Source organism: Accipiter gentilis, chromosome 2 (assembly GCF_929443795.1).
Source record: "Accipiter gentilis chromosome 2, bAccGen1.1, whole genome shotgun sequence".
Lineage (NCBI taxonomy): Eukaryota > Metazoa > Chordata > Aves > Accipitriformes > Accipitridae > Astur > Astur gentilis.
This window is the reverse complement of record NC_064881.1, coordinates 48,761,818-48,782,865: the sequence shown is the minus strand read 5'-3', so window position 1 is coordinate 48,782,865 and position 21,048 is coordinate 48,761,818.

Genomic DNA, 21,048 nt, shown 5'->3' with positions numbered 1-21,048 from the left:
CACAAAGCCAAGGATTAAGCTCAATCTTTCAACCATGATCTCCTAAACTAGTTATTACCAGTGTACTCCTGAGTTTGGTTGTGGCCGATGCCACCAAGCATTCTCCCACGTAATACCTGGGCATGGTTTAACGGTCAAGGCAGTTCCCATCAGGCAGTATGGAGAACTTAAGATCATGTTAATCTTCCTCCAGTCTATGTAGACCTCCAAACTATCTCAGCAGGCTTTCATCCTCAGTTTATTATGTAGTGACGTTGTACCCTGGAGTGTGCAATATCAGCTTTTTGTTATACAAACACCACTGAGTGGGGCTTCAACACAATTATTTCATCTGAGGTTGGGCAAGAAGGCACAGACACAAAGAGCAATAAGAACATCTCAAAGCCAAAAGATGCCTCATGGAAATGAGGGGTAGCCCAAGGCCAAATTTTATGTGGTACCAATACTTAGCTCATGAAAATTGGATGCTGAGTCTGTTCTATTTCAAAGTATAGATGTAGCCATACAGATGGGCTCCTGGCAGGAAACAAGAAAGTCAGACCACATCTTTCCTGATATCTGAGCAGCAAAAAAGCAAAATCTGTTCCCCAGGACTCAGCTTGTTCGGTTTTGTACCTAGTTATTTTGAATGATGTTAGACATCGTGATCTTTGAGTTTCTTGAAACAGATGTTGCACATTCCAGGGTAGTATGTAACTACACACCTTTTCTTGAAACTCAGAGCAAGAAAAGGTGACTAGTTTAGTAATCAGATTATCCTGATAAATTTGCATATCTAGTGAACGAGTCACCATACATGTCTTTTCCCTCCTTCCTATATTATTGGTTTTACCATCTTACCTGTTTATGTTGTAAGAAACCTTTGGTAATGGGACTGTTTCTTACTACATATCTCTATTGTATCTACCTCTGAGCCCTAGTTAGTGCCTGGGTGTTGTTATATTGAAAATAAAACCAAAGAGATCTGGTTGACAGCCTCCTGATGGAAATCTTCATGGCAAAACACTGATTCAAGGGTAGCAGCTTTAGCTGGAAGGTGCTGATTTAAACTAAAAAATATTTTGAAATATAGCTCTTAAAAGTTTTGAAACATTTCAGATTGAAACAATAGGAAGCTACAGAAATGGAAAAAAAAAAAAAATAAAAATCAAGTTTCAGTTTACCCAAACAAAAGGACTCCTTTGTTAACAAGGAATTTAGTTCTGAGAGGTTTTTTCCTCTTTTCTTCCTGGGGGGAAAAAAAAAAAGTCTTTTGTGCAAAACAAAAAAATCTGTTCCCTGCCCAGATTTAATAATACCTGATGCAGTTCTTAATTTTTTTTGAAACTTGGCAGACCGTTTGTCAGTGCCCAATAAATTGGCAATACTTGTGGGGACTTCTCTTAGAGATATTAACCATTTGAATCAAGCAGCATCATCTTTTGACTCTGGAAAGGTAGCTTTCTGTGTAGCTGTCATCCTTAAAGAATAGTACTCTTAAAGCTCAGCTTATAATCACCTAACACAACCTATACCATATGCAAATATGTAATTCACATGAGATTGGCTCCCGAGGGAATTCCTATTAGAAGCATGAACTGTATTGAGGGCGACAGTCTTTTTAGTGCCATTAAGGTAAATGAGGTGGTAATGGGAAGTGCAGATTATACTAACTTCAATAATTTATTTCATACTTCCCATCAGGGTAGCTTTTACAAACAGCTAGTGTTCTTAATTGAAATGTAAATGCATGATAAATTATGAAAAATGTATTACGAAAAGAAAAACACGGTAAAATAAAGGGAGTAAAAGCAAGATTCTTAAAGCAGAGGAAAAACATGAGCGTACATGTTAATTAGATAGCACAAAATGATAGGAAAACAAGAAAGCACACAGAGGAATGCCTGTGTGAATACGACGAGGCACACGTGTCCACAGTATTAATGCAGTCTTGCTAGTTGTTACTGAGCATCCACGAGCAGCAGTGTATTCCTCAGTCTGTCTGTCTGTGATGCCCTGGCGTCTGGGGTTTACATGTGTACATCCCCTGACAGGGGGTTTGTAGTTCATGACATTGTTCTACATCAATGGAACGTGAACTACATCCCGACCCCTCTGAAAGACCCTGGCAACGATTTTCAAAGGCAGTCAATGATTTTGGCTGCTTCTGACCTCCTTTTTCATCATGTTCGCATTCAAGGTGTCCTAGCATGCAGGATTCAGGAAAGTGTGTCAGATTAGGCACCAAAATGAGTCTTCCGGTATAATTAAAATTACGAAAGATCTTGATGTCTTGTGTTGAAGGTGGCCCTGAATAGCCCCGTTCATAGTCTCATAGACATGCTTTCTTTCCACAGAAATTTGAAAATAGAAAAATTTACCAGGCAGGGAAAATTTAATGGAAGTATGAATCATGTTGTCTTGTACTGCTGCAGTTTAATTACAGCATGTTGTGATTTTTTAACTGTTTATAAGTTGCACCAACAGAGCCTGGAGAATACAGTTAAACTGTTGGAAGGTTACTGGTCCAAGTGAATACTGCATACTAGAATAAAACACATCTCTACAATTTCTGGCAATGCCTGAACATGTCTTTCCAAAAGTATCTCATATATTTGAAGTAGCAAGTGTCTAATTAAAGACTAAGGAGGTGCCAGAAATTTCAGAAAACATTTGTTTAAGTTGTTTCAATAAATGAGCATATTGTGCCTTCTATTCCTTCAATAAGAGATAAGTTTACTGAAAACATTTTTGAAAATAAAAAATTTGAAAAGTCAGTAAGTCTTCTGATAAATTAGAAATGCATTTGTTCAAAATTCCCTGACCCAACGTAAGCCCTGAGTAATTAAATATAAATGCATTTTTCCTTATCAATGCCATAAGACACATCAGTGTTAAAAATGCACTAAAGAATCACTTACTGAGGAGATGTCACACCATCTTCACTACAAGAATATCTGGACCTTATTTGGCAAATCTATGGAAGCCTTCTTCACTGCACAGAAGTCTGTTCTCTCACAAAACTTGGCAGGTCAAGCATGATGTAAAGAGCAATGTGTGCAAGTCAGATTTCTTTATCTCACAGAAGGCACAAAGCAGCAAAAAAAAAAAGGTGACCCATTACTAAGTGAAGTTTTTATTTCCTCTTTAGAGACAAGCAGCCTACTGACCTACCAGCAGAGGAAATCACAAGGATGATTCTCAAGGGAATATTCTTTACTGAAAGTATTCAGTAGAATATTTTGTTAGAGCCACAGAAAATAAAAATTTAGTGTGAAAACTGCAACATTAGCTACAAAAGAAATGCCTTTGGCAAACAGTTCAGATTCATTAATGATCAAAAGACAAGACAAACATAGTGTGGAGATTGGAACTGCTGGATGACCTGCTCAGAACCATGACAAACATTTCTACATACACTCTTTTCTGGGCCAGTTAGCCTCTAAATCTGTCAGGGCAAGGTATTTCTGTCACACCTCCAAAATGTAGGGAGGACAGAGAGTTGAATTCAAACTGCAGCAATTTTCCTATTCCATGGACCACAAGAAGTCATGAAGGTAACTGTTGCCATCTCCATTTTATGTCCAAATATAGGGTCTAACAAATGTCTCTCCTCTACTTAAAGGAAGACAGATAATCTCTCAGGGAGGTTGTAAGACGCCTCTGGAATCGCTGTCACCAGGCTGCTCCCGACACCCAGAATCATGGTCCTTGTAAACATCTGCCTTGAACTGCCTTGTCGGCTGTGATGGATGACATTGTGCCTTCGGGGCAGAAGCAAATGGATGAAGAGCGGCTGCTGAGGTGAAAATCTGGCAACCCGGAGGCAAAAGCGGACTGTCAGATAAAAGCTCTTAGGGATGATAGGTGACATACTAAACCTAACAGCCAGGGAGGGGTCGCTCTCCTTCTAGATTACTGAGCAATATTAAGATGAAATAGGCCACCTTCTCTTTTGACTCAGTAGATAAAAACGGTATTCTGACATCTTTCACTATACTGAAAGCCTCAGCCTTTCGTCTTGGTCCTGAAAATGGGGATGCTGAAAAGAAATTTAAGGAAGGAGTAACATAGCTGTTAACGGACTGAAAAGCATATGATGACAAATGTGCTTCAGGAAGGCAGATGGGCCCTGGGAAACTGTAGGGCCCAGCACACTTTTTTGATTTTTACACCAGAAGACTCTGTTATAACATTGTGGGCTTGAATATTTGGACCGAGGAGAAAACTCAAATGTATCTTTCCAAGAGTAATTCTAAATTTCTGTTACTGTTAATTGATTTCTCAAAGTTAACATCCTTCTCACGCAACCATAGTTCTTCATAGAGTAGTTGCTGAAATTGAGAGCAGATTCAGACAGACAAGTCTTTCATGAAGCATGGCGTAAGCAATATTAAATACGAACTCTTATGACTTAGAGAGTTCAGCCTGGAAAAAGGTTTTCAAGGAACCTTAATTAAATGCTCAATTGCTGTGACTAGGTTGCAATTATACAATTCAATAATTGAGTTAATTGGAAGATAAGACAACCTTGTAAAAACAAACTAACAATAACTCAAAAAAAAGATTTCATAAATCTGCTCAAACCCCCCCAAAAAATTACGAAGAGCAACAACTGTGATACCAGTGATGACTGCTGATAATACCACTTCTATTTCGCTTTAGATTTTTATCATATGTAGCAAAATGAACTACTTTCAAATGAGATCAAATGCTTAAGCTCTGTGGACAAAAGATGCCTTCACAGTAGATTAGTCTTAAATTCACCTGAAATGCACAGGGACTAGATCTCTACCAGAATAGCCTGGAAGGTATGGTGAAGACCTCTGCAGGCCCATGGACTAAGCAGGAATAGCTACAAGTCATAGTTAAAAGTTTCACAAAAACTAGTTAAATCAATAAGTCTGTACAGACTCTTAAGTTTTGTGTGACAATCGAAAGAGAACATCAATAAATCAATAACTGCCTCTTCCCACTCTATTGTTAAATGTACTCTCCTATAATGCCTTGCCTTCTATTTAAAACACATCATCCAACATTATACAAAATGACATATGAGAAGTGATTTGTTCTGCCTCCAGAGGTTTTAGTTTTCCCACTCGACATTTCTAAACTTTGTACTGAATATGAAATCAACAACTGATTAGGCTATAAAAAGGAAAAAGTGTTATGTCCACTTCCTAGTCACTTTGGACTATTTTTATCCTTCTAATGTGAACTTTAATCTTTATAGTTCCACTGGGTCTTTCTTTACCTTTCATTTTCAGGTCTCCATTTCATTTCAAGGACTCTTCTTTCCTTTGAACTTTGTCTTGTCTTCTATTTTAATAATGGTCTTCATTTTCCACCATATGTTTTACTTATTTCTCAGTGAAAAGAGAAAAAAAAAAAAACCAACCAAGGTCACTTTGTCAAAGAATCATAGTGGATATACATAAGAGCTTAACTTTCAGTGAAATAAATCATTTGGATGTATCACTGCCCCCAAGACAAATAGAACAATAATTCTGATTTCCCAAAATGTTTCATAATTTTCATTACCTTTGCATTAAGCTCACAGTTTTAGACCTCTGTAAATGCAGTTGAAAGGGAAGGAATAACATCTGAAACCAGGTAATTTTTTGAACATGGCCGGTTGGTCATTTGCTTAATTGCAATATTCAGTAATTGACTTGATTGGAAGATAGGACTGAAAATGTCAGGACGTCAGGAAATTATCTGATCTCATTTTGACACCAGATTTCTCACTTGGGTATTCACATCTAACTGTAAGCATGTAATTCTGCTTATTTTGCTTATTTTTAACCAACAATAGTACGCAAGAACTGGAGGCCAGTATTGAAAATCTGGTTTCAAACAATGCACCTTTTTTGATTTTCCTTACTTTCAGTGCTTAATTACTCAGATTTGGCAATGATCCTTCATTGCTGAATGGGATGAAGGTGTTAGAAAAAATGTGGGGAGAAAGATGGGCACTTTCTCTATGAATGGATTATCCCATCTGTTGCAATGTTTTCCACTAGTAGGCTTCAGTTGTTTCTTTTATTTCTTCGATTTCTCTTTAAGGAGGATATATTTTTATATATTTGATGTTGATTGCCCAGAAAATTTCAGAAATGTCTCAGTAGGCAACTTATAAATGGCTTAAGCAAATGATCAGGGTCTATCTTTAGGTTTGTACAGAGGTACCTACTTTTCAAGAGTTTTATGAGGTTTACAGATAAATTGAAGCCTGGCGTAAGTAGCAGTGAATTAAGTGCCCTGTGTGTGGCTTCTAAGGTTTGATTAATTAATGTCCATAAAGCATTTTGCACTACTTAGACTAAAGGTCTGGAAGTGCATAGAACAAAATACAGTAATTATTAATCCTGTATCTCACTGTGTGTGGGAGTATCGGCAGAGCCGCTTACTACAGGCACTATAAATTAGAGAGCCCTAAACTTCCAAAGCTACCTCCCCTGCTGTAGCTCCATTAGCTTTGCTGCTCTTTTCCTGGAACAAATTTGTTTTTTGTGATTTGATGAAGAATAAAAATGAGGGGCTGTACAGTGTTTTTTTACAGCTGTGTGCTTTGACACCCAGAAGATATTTCAGCCCCTGTGATGACAGTGTGCCATTCTGATGAAATAATGCTGCAGTCACTTAATAACATGGAAGGAACAGATACAACCTAAACATGCAAATATGGTAATTACCAGCCTCAAACACAATTATCTCATGTGCTGGTACTCATAATGGGAACAATATTTCTGTACTGCTTTTTCCCAGAGTCATTTGCAAAACACTCGCTCTGTCTGTTTCCTTCCTCGTGGAAATTTGTCTCTCCCACAAAATTTCATTTTCTGTAATGACACAAAACCCACTGGTTCAGTGACCTTGGCAGCTCCTTCACAGGGTGCATAATTTATGCTCTCTTTCTACCTTTATATGAACTGTGTGTCTCAGCTCCCACGAGCTGATGAGGGAAACATGCTTTAGCCCAACACATGCATGGTTGAAAATGCAATTACTGTAACTGGCTTTCCTAGCTGTCCACTACAAGAACAAGAGGTCAGATCCTCTGTGGGTCTAAAACTCGCTTCAGATTCATAATGACTCTAGGATGATTTATGCTAGGAAGGAGTTTGGGCCAGCTTGTATGTCTATATCAAATTTGGTTGTATAATAGCGCTGCTCTGAGATTTTATTCTTTAAAATAGTTAAAGCTGTTTGGTACAGCTTTTTCTTCAGCTATGATAATGCACTGGTTACTGCCCAGAGTTACAAAGGGAAGGGACTATTGTTATGTAAATACAGTCATCTAGTGAGCAGCTACAATAGATTTGTTTTAAAGATTTGGGAGAGGCAAGTTGAATGCTTCCTTCACTTTAGGCAGAAACAAAGGTTAACTTTCTTCTAGTTTCATAGAACTTCCTATTAGATGAGATAGGGTGGTTCTTGTATTCAGATTATCCCTGATAATGAAGTAAAAAATGTGAAACATCATCAGAGACATTGCTGTAAAAAACTGTGATGGTTCCTCAGAAACAGAAGACAATCATAAATCTGAGTGAAAGGGCTTCTGTGAGATTTTTGGCCTCGTTTCTGTAGTCTGTATGTTGGTCTGAATATTTCAGGCAAGAGCAGAATTCCCGTATGCTCATGTGCACCCAGCTTCTGCAGTCAGTGGCAGTTTACACACAGAATATTCATTTATTTTCCATACCTGGGCTGCTACAGCTCCAGCTCAGCTTTCTCTGGTGGTCTTATGTCAAGATAGAGCTGCTAGAGTGAACCTAAGAGAGAAGTTTTCAAACTACTCTTTCCCAAGTACATGTGAAAGGACCAAACTTAGATCTATAATTGTGCTCTTGCTTCTATTTTATACTTCAATGAAGACATGAAAATTACTTAGAGTGTCCAGCTTGTTCCATGTTTTGTGCCAAGTGTCAAGACAGGATTCACTTGGACACTGGACAAGTAATCTGTTACATAGCGCGATAAACTAATGGGGACAGCAAAAAAGTTACTTGGTCCCTTGAGAGGTAAAGATCAGCTACTAGAACAATGTAGATTGTTACAGAGTCATTTGTCATCTCCTGCTTGTCAGGTCTTTGCTGCTGTTGTTGCAGGTGGGGTTATATGGGAAACCAGCAGCTATTTCTGTGAAAATTGGCTCTAGCAAACTGTTTATGTTCTCTTACCTCGAGGCTGCGGTGGGAGAGTCAAATTGCTGTTCATTAAAGCTTTATCAGCCTCTCTACTCAGGTCCCACTTGTCAGTAACCACATGGCAAGATCAAGTCCTTCTCTACACCCCTATTCCAGCAGCTCTCAGAAAAATTATCTTGATGATTTTGCACTTTAATCAAACATTAGTATACTATGTAATTTCATTCTGGAAATAACATACACATGGTGTTATGGATCAGTAGCAATTTCAAAAGTCATCACTACATACTTTTAGACACGACCAGAATCTGAACTCCATTTGTATTCTGTAATCCATTTGTTTGTGGCACCGAAGATCCATGCAGTGCTTTGGTAAATAATGAAAATGGAAACAATTACAGGCCATTAATAATTATATAGACAACAAAACTCATTACTTTAACTCCCAGCCAAGAATATCGCTTTCACAGATACCTACTGAAACTTGGATTTTCAGCCTTCAACTCCTTTCTTGCAGCTATGCTGTAAGAAACCCCACAGTTTTCATAGTATTAGCCCTTTAAACTCTAGACGTGTGTGGCTCCATGCAATAAATTGGTTGAGTGCAAGACCTACTCACATGAAAAGAGAGAGCTCTTCCATCATGAGAGCAGAATTTGACCTCATTTTTTGAATAAGAACTGCTTCATGCCATTTTCTAGCAGATAGAGCCATAGCGAGGTTGGTTGAAAGCAATGCTTTCCCCTACATCGGTCTGAGGGGCAGGAGAGACAACTGGGATGTGAACAGACCAGTGTAAGCAAGTGCTGCCCACAAGTGCAACATGCTGGTTTAAAACCAAAGAAGTGTCAAAGACTGAGGCTTCGGAGTCCCTGAGCACCATCGCTCAATGCACAGACAAGGTCATCGCCTCGAAGGGGAAGCTGGTGGATTTGAGCCAGGATAGGATTTTATTCAACACTAGTAATGAGAGGGAACAATGCACGACCACACATACTGTGGAGGTGTACTATCCTTTTTAGCTCAATTTTCCTTACAAATTTTGACCTAAGCCCTGCAGATAAGACTACTGGTGGAAGAACCCTGTGCCCCATTGAAATTAGTGATACTGAACCCACAAGAAATGAGTATGTTACGAGTCTTAAGCCACTAACCTGCAGCTGATTCTTCAAAGGTGACTCTCAGCATTGTCACAGTACCCCAGAGACATCATCAGAAGCATTAAAATTAGTATTTTTTAGTTTCCTATGCAATCCTTTGAAAACTGATATGTTGGCATGGGGCCTTAATGAAAGTAGAAAGAAAATATTTTTAGTTTGAAAAAGATTCACTTTGCATTTATGGATTTTTATTTTTTTTTTTTTCCTATGCAGTGGTTACTCAGGACTAGAAAATTGAAGGATACATTAGCTGAAATTCATTTAACACTTTATTATTTCAGGGCAATGGGATTCCCAGCACTATAATTAGAAATGTTCTGGGTGTCTTTTTTTCAGTGTTTTAGACTCCTCCTTTAGTTTCCTGTAACAATACCTTTCTCCTACCCTGATCTGACAACTTGCCTTTGGACCAGACTCTCAGGAAGTTTAATGGAAATGTATTTCCTGAGCAGGGCCTTACAAATGGTACCACATTGCATCTCACAATACCTGTTTTCATGTCCCACTAGATCATTTCCTCATGTCACCTACAGTGCAGTTCATCTGAATAAATTTTGACATTTCCATCTAGGACCGCTTTCTAGTGTACGAAGAGATATAAATCCTTGTAGGGTCTGAATTTAGACTTCTAAAGTAGGTCATGGGAATTGTACTTATTAATTCATGCCTGTTCTCTCAGCTGACTACAAAGAAACCTAGGGTGACTAGCACAGCTGGAGGCATCTACACTGAAGATCTCTAAAGCTGGATGAGATGAATCCTACCCCTGTTCCCTAATAAAGGCAAATTGTCAGCAGCAATGGAAAGTCAGATTCTCACTTGTTTGGCCCCTTGTTCAATTACCTGAATCTTTGCAGAATGACCATAAATACATCATCAATGACTTTTTACAACATTTAGGACAAATCTAGTTATACTACAGCCTGCAATGAAAAAGACTGTTTTATTACTCTTGCTCAAGCAAAAGACTAGATCTCTCCCTTTGTTATAAAAGGCCTACAGCTATTTATCTGAGCATGAGAACATTGATATTCTGTGATCCTTTTGTTGCAGCTCAGCAACAGACTGGGGGGCCCTGATGTGGAATTCACAAGAATCCCAGGAGCTATTTAGAAGCTTGATTTTTATTTCAAAAAAAAAAAAAAAAGCCCTCAAAAATCAGAAACTAGGGTAAGGGAAGAAGGAAAAGCAAATGATGAACTATTTTGGAGAACTTGGGATCCAAGCAGAGACTTGGCCTACTTTCATTATTTAGTAGTCAGAAGAAGAATTTCCTCCCTCATGTCTTTTTTAAGGCAAAAAAAAACCCCTCACCACCACCACCCCTCATTCTCCTGCATAGAGAACGAGCTTCTTAGTTAAAATGAAAATACCAAAATTTGACATTTTATTGAACTGTTTCTCTTTATCCACGTAATTCATGAAGATTCCTTTATATTTAGGGAAGACGCTAGGCAATCAGGCTGGGTGACAGATCCTGTTCAGCTATTCATGGAGTATCCTTACCATTGTTTATTTTTCATTAAGTGGGCTATGCCACTCTTGAATTCCCAGACTGGGTGGAGTACTTCTGCTGAGACCTTTACAAATACTGAGTTAAAAAGGAGGATGGAAATACCTGAAGTCCTTTGGTGCTTGAGCTTTCACTCCTAAATTTTCCTAGGAGATTATCTCAATGGTTTCTGTGATGCAGATGTCTCTGTTCTTAAGAGAGAAAGCACTCTTTGAAACAATTTAGCCTGTAGACTAAGTGGTGACCATATCGGCAATATGAGTTAGCTTCCAACTAGACATATCCTCTGAAATAGAAGCTCTAGACTGCATTGCCACTCTCTTAAGTTATCAAAGCCTCCTTCATATAATTTGTACCTCCTGGTGCAAATCCCTCTTTGTCTTTTGCTTTTCATGGTCTGACTTATTATTTTGCCCTTTCTCTCCATTAATAGAAGTATTAGTCATTTCTGGGGGTGGGAGAAGAAGGGAAAGGGATCTTGAAGATATGTTACTACTGATTATGCTTCCAAACTGACAAAAAAGTGCCGTTCCCAAATTTAATACCATGCACTAGATTGCAAGACAGCAATGCACCATAAATTACTGTATTTATGACATGCAATACAATATATGGACTATTGTGCCAAATTTCTGTGACAAGTGCACAAGAATTATTTGAAAAGATACCACCCCATTAGGTACCAAATTAAATGGAAATTTATAGCTACCTCGGTTTCCACACCTGCAGGAATTAGTGTCAACAGTGTATTTCCCCTCCTCCCCCAATCTCAAACACTTCATGCCTGTACCCATAGTATGAAGTAAATAGCATTCATCCCATAGGTAAATAAGAGTGTGTGTGTTGAGGACAAAGCTTTTTTCTTTTTTTTCCCCAGTATTATATGTCTGTGCACAGGTTTCCCAGAGGACCGTGTTGATAAAAAGTAATTTGTGAAAAAGCCTGAACTGGGGAACAGAAAAAGGGAGCTTGCTGCAATTTATGTGATAGTATGGCTTCTATCATAGATTTAATAGGAACTTGGCATCCCTGTAAACATGATAAAGACCATTGATATTTGTATCAGAGATAGGTGATTTTCCCTGTCTGTGTTTCGACTAACATCTGAAATAACTTGCAAATAATGTAGCCCACACAATAACAATGTGTCACCTTTGTAAATCAAACCTCACATAAGCTAGCAAACAGGAAGAAAAAAGAGACCGCAGCTAATTGAGCAGCTAATTATGCTCGATGAACTCCTCAGCTAGCATATACTAATTTTCCTGCTTAGGAGGCTGGGCTGGAGCTTAGGGAAGTTTTCCTGTAATATCTAATGTCCTGTCCCTCAAAGATAACTAAGACTCGATTTTTAAAAGATCACTTTAGGTTGCTAAATCCATCTGGATGCTCCTAAATCCAGCATTTAGATTCTCAAAGACCCCTACTTAGTTACTTCTGGAAGACTTCAGGCATTTCAGATTTCTCCAATATGGCCTAAAAGTATATCACTACCAGGCACACTCAAAATTGCCTATGGTCCTGACATTTTAGAGGGACAGATAGGGTCTTAGTCTTTTGAGGACCTAGATATTATGCCAAGCAACTTATCAGCAGGGCCCATAGTCAGGGATCATGGGATGCACCTGCTGGTTTAGGTTCTGTATCTCCTATATCTAAGGAAATACAAGGTAGTCCCTCACCATTTTTACTACTTTAAAATTTACCAGAGTTTGTCGTTCTTCTTTCCTTCTTCTCTGTTTTTCCTGGGTGGATTTGAAAACACACCTCCTATGTGGATGCTCTGATCACCAAGCTAGGACATTCTGTGCCAGCCTCCCTCAATTCCTCCTGCTACAGCAGTTCTGCTTTGCGTGAGACAGTTTCTGTGGACTAGCGGCAATCAGAACAGAACTTAGGGTTGAAGAATGAAGGGGATAAAGTTGGCTGAGGGAAATGTGGCTTTGTTAAACCTATCTGGGGAGCTCTACTACAGTGCTGAAAGACCTTGGAGTTAAGCCCTGTCCCCACCTGAAAACAGCAGTAGCTGCTTAGTTGTAGTTACCTAAATAAATTCTGTTTCTCAGAACTCTGCCTATAGAAAGAAGCTAATAGTAATTCTTGATAAAGTTACCATGGTAAACACACCAAGGACTGTGAGATGAACAGGAGCCCTTGTGAATGGCAACTTTTGAGGAAAAGAAACCCAAACAAACCAAACCAAAAGACCAACAAATTGTCTAGAAAATGTAGAGGTAGATCTGTGATTTGATCAGGTTAACACTGATTATTAAATATGTGCCTCTGTATGGTACTACATTGAAAAATGTCTGATTATGTTTCATTTTCCTCTAAGCTCTGATTTACATGGATGGAAAAAGAAGAGATTAATCTCATTGTTCTCTCAAGGTTACACAATGACTTTGGGCATGTATGTCTAATATCTCTTTTCCAAGCATGAGTCTTTTTTTTTCACATCACACTTTTTCTTTTTAAATTTTATGAGTCCAGTTTCTCTGAAAACAATATTGTAAAAGGAACTTCTTTTTCTCCCTGAACATAAAATGAAAATGCAGCATAAAAACATTGATTCTGTTCTTACAGCCTGGTCGAGTCACTGTACCATGCTTTGTTCTACATAACGCTGGTGTGTTGGGTAATATGACTTGGGTCTTTCCAGATGAGTATAAGCAAAAGATGCAGATGTTAGCCGCAAGGAGAATATATTACAAGAAAAGGAAAATAAATTCATTTACGAGGCAATACAACATAATTTGTTTCCTCCAGAGAGTATATTTTCAGTGCAGATTTTATTTTAATAAACTTGTTTCATACAAGATTTCCCAGTACCACTTTCAATCCAACTTCAAATGTATAAAAACCTCAGAATATAAATGATAGTTTACCTAATGTAACTTGGAGATTCAGCTCAGACTCAAGACTACTGATTAGCGTTCTCATTTGCAAAAGATGATGGGTCTGTATCTGACGAGTTTTGAGACAGAATACTTATCTGCCTCTTGTGTCCCAGACTTAGGTTTATTTTTGTCTCTTGTGTTCCCTTCCTGTGCTAACTGAATCAACTTATTGTAAGCCTCATGAGGCCTGAATGAATCATCAGAGCTACGTCTTGTAACGTAACTAAATAAATAAATAACAGGAAGACGACTGTTTCTGGCAGTGAAGCACTTGCTGGAAGTTGGTAAATAACAACAGCCTCCTTACTGGGTCCATTTGGTAAAGAAAGTTCTCTTTAATACAGAGATTATTTTCCCTCTGTTTGGAAACTGCCCTAAATCCAACAGGGAGTAGCCTGTCTTCTACCATCATCTATGATTACACACTCATAAAATATGGTTGAGATAGTTTAAGTGGCAAAAGGATATCTTCCTGTTAGCAACACATCACACATACAGTTTTGATAACACTCCCTGGTATTTAAGCCAAAAGAAACCAAGCTCACATGTAAGCCACATGAATCTAGAAAGCTCAAGCTTTGCCACTATAAGGAATCTAGGTGCCTCCATGAAGAAAAACAGCAAATTGCCCTTTTTCTGTGGCTGTAATACATACTTAAGATTGCACCTCTAACAATCTCGAGGAGTAGCTTTTGGTTTTTTGCACTTTATAATTAGGCTAAATCCTTTCTGATTATTTTAGCCCTTTTGTCTCTGTAATGTCTTCCGTAACTAATAACTGCCAAAGCGTTGACAGCAGGATCCCTGACTGAAAGAGAATTTGAAATAAGAGCATAAAATGAATATCTGTGTATTTTTTCTGGATGGGTTTTACCATGTAACTGAAAACATGCTATTGGAGGAGAGAATAAAAAGCAGTGGGAAGGGAGGGAATAGCAAAAGCACTTTGTGGGTAAGTACGTAAGACGCAACGTTAAAGAAAAAAACCGCACAGATAACACCATGGGCAAATCCATAAAACTACTATCTTGCTTGAAAAGGTGAATTGGACCTAGGTATATTTCATGAAGCAAAATATGGTCACTTAATATTCTGATCCCTGAAGGCTAATATAATGATTCATTAAGTTACCCACAGAGGCACCTATAGATGAATGTTCAGAGAATGGAGCTGACTACACTGCTGTTTTGTAATCCTATCTGCTCTAATTTGTCCCTGTTTTAGTGATTATGGAATCAGAGAAAAGATATTACAAAATTATAAAGCAAGATGCCTTAATTTCAACCAATGAGCATTGCATATTGATATTTGAATTTATAGAATTTCCTATAAAATATTTTGAGTTTTCTTGGGGAAATGTTGTGATGTGATTGCAGCATGTGAGCAGTAGAAGCTCCTGACAACACAGCTAGGAAGATGCCAAGTAGTCTTTCATGTTACTTGTGTTATTTAAACATGTTTTATACAAGTTTATTATGTGCTATATTTTTTTGGTGATGCCATTCCTCCAGCTATGATAAAAACAGATAAAAGAATTGCAATATCTCCTAGAGGCAGAGGCATTCCTATCAGTTTCACTATTATAACTGATATTACTGTATTTATTTACAAAGTTTATCAGTTACAATGTGCTTAGCTGGCTTCAGCAGTAGAAAAGACACCTAAGCTTCATGCTTTGTTGTGTTCTTCCTTCAGGATATCCTAATGGAGGAGGACTTGCAGCTGGGAAAAAATGTTGTTTCCATCAGAGGAATTTAATCAGTGGGATATAGAAAGCTGGTCCAACGCCATCCTCATCTCTTGCACTAATGTCAGACACATGGCAGAGCAAGGAGTGGGTAACGTGAATCACTGCGGTGCAAAACATGCTGCCCTTCCTGCCTCAGAGCAGGGATTGGCATCAGTTTTGCCCAGGCAAGTAAATATTAGGAGGACGCAGAGTTTGGTTTTTCAAGCTGTAATTCACTCTACAGAAATTCAGTCTGACATATAAATGTCACTTCCACCATATAGTACTGGGCTGAAGGAGGATTTCAGCACTGCTGAGACCTCTGCATAGGAGTGGGTACCATTCCTCAATACTTCTGCATAACCCAGATCAAGTTTGCCTTATCAGTCCCTCTGAGAACTCACCTCCAAACATGACGGACTATGAGAGAGGGGATGGGGAATGTAGGCTGCAACTGCATCCTACGTCCTTTATTTGGAATATTAATTTTATCAAGTTCTTACCTCCTTTTTCTAACTTTAAAATCTCAGTTGCTCAATGTTTTCCTTTTTGGAGCTGGCTTTAAAAATGGAAGTAGAATTACAGCTAAAAAACAACCAAATAATCAAGCAAACTGGAAAATCCAGCAATAAATCCCACTCTCTTGCTCTGTCAGTCTTGTTAATTGCCACTTTATTTAATACCTTCCTCTTCTGCTAAAGGTTATTAAGAAGGATGTTGAAGCCAGACACACTTTGAAGCTGGTATTTTATTAGACAGAGATTACACTGTGAGATTTCCATCTAGGCTCTCACTCTAGGGACTCCCTCTGCTCACTGGTCCATAATGACTGACCTACATATCTCTGCCAACCAGGGTTTTGCTGGATGACTGCATTACCCAGCAGAATTTGACTCCCCTCACTATATTTATTTGTCACAGCAATTAAACCCATGTGTTGATTTATTGAGCGCAGGCCTGGTGTGAAATGTAGGAATGCACATGACTCATTCTTTTCTTTCTGACATCACACTACATCTGCCCAAATCGCATTTGGCTGTCTTCGTGTTGCTTTTCACTTGCCTAGAACCACTTTTGGCTTCTAGAGACAAATAATGACCATATCCCTTTATTTTGTAATACCTTGTTCTTTCCCTCTCTCACTCTTTCTCCTTTATTTTTATTAGCTTTATGTTGTTCATTGATGCCATGTCTTCCCTTTACTGATTGATCTGGAATTTATTCCATCCCCCAACAGCCATTCACTTATGAAAATCTGAGCAAGACTTGAAGATGCATTGTAACCCTGGCTGGGGGTCTGAGTAGGAAATGAGTATACAGAACCCCAAAAGGTAATCTAGCGTTAATGCCTCTTCGGTTCACTTCTTCAATAAATGGGTGACAGCTATGTCCTTTGAAAATTAAGAATTGTAAAGGGTTTAGTCACAAAGGCTATTTGGGTATGCCCCTGGATATAAATGGGTAATTGCCAGGATGATAACCGCAGCCAAGTTTCATCAGATACTTTGGGTGCAAATCATACAGTCTGCATATGTGGTGTGAAAACATAGCTGATCTTCACATCTTTGCTTCAGCCTCCCCTCCAGCCCTCATGGTGCCCAAGCTGGACAGACAACAGAGTATTTGACATTACAGAGAGCCAGGAAGCAGAAGTTTTGCTTCAGACAGGGCTAAGCAGTCCTGCGCTAAGCTGATATACTCTGGTTCCTTGGGAGAGACAAACAGCCTTTCTCTCTTCAAGCATACTTATCATTGCAGGGACCACAGAAACCCTTGGCCGCTTTTTTTTAAAGCTCAGCCGTAGAAGAGGCAGAGAGCAGTTCTGTTCTCTATTCTTCTTCTAGGATAAAGCCTACATCATAACAGTGTTCCCTAAGGATATACACACCAACAACTCGGTTCTTTCATCACACTGAGAAGTTCCAAGCCCATGTTTTCCCTTCCAGGAGAAAATCTTTAAAGAAAAGTGGGACAGAGCAGGGAAATGCAAGAAAGAAAAAAAAAAAAAAAAAGTATAATATTCTGAAAAGGGCAAGTTGTCCCTGTCATTCTGGGCATACCCAGAGGTCAAAGCAAGGAGCTTCAACCCTCTGTCACAAGGTGATTTTCACACTCTTAGTGAATGTTCTTACTATTTTAGTGTTGTATTAAATGCAGACAAGCCATGCAAAAAGGATTGCGGTTAATTGTGCATATTTTCAAGCCTTTGCTGTTGTACAATTTTCTAAATATAGGAATTACACAGCTCCCTTTAGAAACAGGCTTGGGGCAATGAGTGGAATAGGCAAAGATGATTTTAGGGTAGATTTGGGAAAAATGTCCCAATGCTGGCAGAAGGAGGGTCCTAAGTAAACTTTCTTGCCTTTGTCATCATTATGGTGCTCACCAGATCCCATAGTGTTGGGACCCTTGGGGAAGACTGACTTGTCCCACTCTATACAGTGATCTCAGACAGGTTTCACTGGGATCTTTGAGCTAGAATGTGCATCCCCTAGTCACATGAAGGGTAATCGAGACTATTGATTTTATGCAAGCAAATGAATTGTCCAGCCTCCACCTCTGTTTGTCATTTCTCTGACCTTTGAAATAGGGAAACAACACACTTTTACCTTTTGGTGCTTTTAATTCACCAATCTTTGCTACATGGTTACTGACCAGCAGGAAGGAATGAGCATCACAGTATGCTTAAGACACAGACTAGAATCAAATAATACATTTTTCCGATTACTTCTCACATTATACATGCACTGCGTGGGGTTGGCACAACAGCACAGAATTAACAAAAGTCATAATATCAAGGAAACCTCTCGTGTTTGAAGTGCTGAAGCTCTGTTTATAAACAACAAATTCACATTCTTCCTCTCCACTGACATAAGACGTGTCAATAGTTGCATTAATTTCCTTTTTAAACTCTTTCCCTTGTGATGATCTTACACCTTGCCACAATCTAAAAAAAAAAAAAAAAAAAAAAAGGTGACATTTGGAATTGAATAAAATAGATATATATAAATAACTGGCTCAAATCATCCCCTATACAATAACAGATCCCCAATGTCACTTCTTTCCAAAGACAGTCAGACAAGCATGATGAAAAGGATAGCAAAGGATAGCAAGGAGGGGTTTCCTTGGCAACATGCACTTGAAAGGATTCAGAACTTTCCTCTTCTTCCTAAGACTCAATTTTTGTTGTTTTTTGTTTGTTTGTTTCTTGTGTCGTCCCTGTCCCGCCCCCGTCCCCCCCCCCCCCACCCCCGACAGTCTTGTGTGAAGGGGAGGCAGGAATGTGAATCAAGCTGATTCTGAACCTGATTCTGAACCACTGAACCTGATCACTTCCAGCTGCCAGAGGTGGTTGAGTACCTCAGACACATGATTTGGCCTCTGTTAGGGCCTGAATTGGCCACTTCTTGTGATGGACTCCACCACCTTTTAAGTGAGAAGCAAACTCTCCTTGATATGTTCAGAATCAGAGCTTGTTGTTAGTCCTGTTTGGATTCACTTACCCACAGGGGTTTTTTGGTGTTTGTCTTTTTTTTTCCCTTAAGTCTAAGCTAAGAAATGGGGTAGGAAAATTATATCCAACAACTTACATGATTAAAAGATTTTAAGACCCATGTTCATTTCACCTAATTTCAGGTGCCTAAATGTGAAGTGGCCATCAGAGTGGAATAACTGTATGTTCTCATTCAGCTGACAAACACCCAGAGTACTTCAGATCTTTGTTGGGCTGTTTTGTCTCCTGCAAGCACAGTCCAGATATGTTCATTCAGGGATCCTAGAATGACTATGCTTCTGTATTGTGTATCTCACTGTGCATCTAAAGTCTTCAGAGACTATTTATTTCCATGAAAACAGCTCAAAGGACAGAAGAGTGTAAGCTTACAACAGCTTACAATCAGACTAGCAGTTGCAAATCTGCTTTTCTTTCTACTAATTCCTCCAATTTTCCAGATCAAACAAATATTATTTGATAGTTTCAGGCTTCTTCAACTCTGTTCAGGTCTCTGGAACTACTCCAGATTTACACCAATGAACCGAGATGAATAGGACTGATTAAACCTACAGACATGCAGAATGAAATTTTGGTCCCATTGAAGTCAATGGGAAATTGCCATCCCATTGCATAGAGCAGTTGCCATTCACAGATTTAATGGGCATGTCTTTAATGAGGAATCAACTCAAAATATCTGTATGCAATTTAGTCTGATATGAGTGAGGAAGGCCACAGCAATGTTCTTTTACCCTTGCTATTGTTCCATTTACTCAGCTGTGTTCTTAACTCTGTATCAGTTTTCAGTACAAGCTGTTTTATGAAGTCTGGTAGGAGAACTTCTTGTCTGGGCATCTTGAAGAAACTATGAGAAGGCAATTGAGGACTGATGACTCTTTCCTGTATTAAGTCTATAGGATGTGCATGTTAAGAGTTGTTAAATTGTGTTGCCTAGGTTTCTGTCCTTTATGAACTAATCTAACAAACTTGATAACAGCACTATTGTGGTGTGAAGGAACATTGTGTGTGGATGCAAACCAACAGTTAGAGGCAATGGCCAAGAAATAACATGCATTACTTTTATACTGGAGACAACCTCTTTCTTTTGAGTCCTCTGACAGCTTGTTATCATTAGACAGAGAAAAAAAGGACCTGGATATGAACAGAGATAAATTTGGGGTAATGGGCTCTCATTTATAAAAAAAAATAAAAAGATATATTACACATAAAGGGTCAAAGACAGGCAGCTTGGAGAAGGTAGGCAGGCTGAACTAAGTTCAATATCAGAGAAATGGAGGGAAATTCTGTGACCTTTAGTACTCAGGAAGTCAGGCTGATAGATCAGAGAATCATAGAAGAGCCCGTGAAATAAGGAGGGGAAATACGAACTTTCGGTGAGGAGCAGATTGGGACATAGAGCAAGATGTCCTATTTACTTTCTTTGAGCTTTGATCTCTTTGAATTTAATATCTGAGGTATCATATAAAGCAATATGAAGCTTACACGCGGCTTGTGCTTATTTGGAAAAACCTTATTTGGTCTTTGGAAGTAATTAGGGTATTTTGGTTGTTGTGTTTTTTCATAAGAGCTATTCCACGCATTCGTTTTTTTCCATAATAATTAATTTGAACAAACTCCAGAAATATGTTTTAATACATTTGCAATTCCCAATTGAATAAGGCAGATTGCATTTTTACATCAGAGGACAAATCAGTGACTCTTTCTTCTGGATGCACTAGAATCGTGTGAATAACAACCCACTGGGAACCTTGCAAAGTCTCAACTTCTCATTTGTTTAACCATAATTGCATATTTATAAATTACCACAGACTTTCCTAATTAATTCTGTATCATGTGAATAACATTGGTTTGTAACAACCTGCTATATTAGTAAAACCATTGCCAAGAAAACATAGCAGTCTGGAGTCACATTTAGTTTGAAGGGAAATGAAAGGCAGCCAGAGCAGAGACTAGCCTTTTGTTTCACTCATGAGAGGTAATTACCAACTCCAAAATACGAAGATAAAAGCCTTTCAATAAACTGACACCTTCTGCACATTAAGTCCCCAGAATGTTTTTAATTCTGTCAGACACAAAGGAGATATACAAATAAAAACACGATTTCCAGTC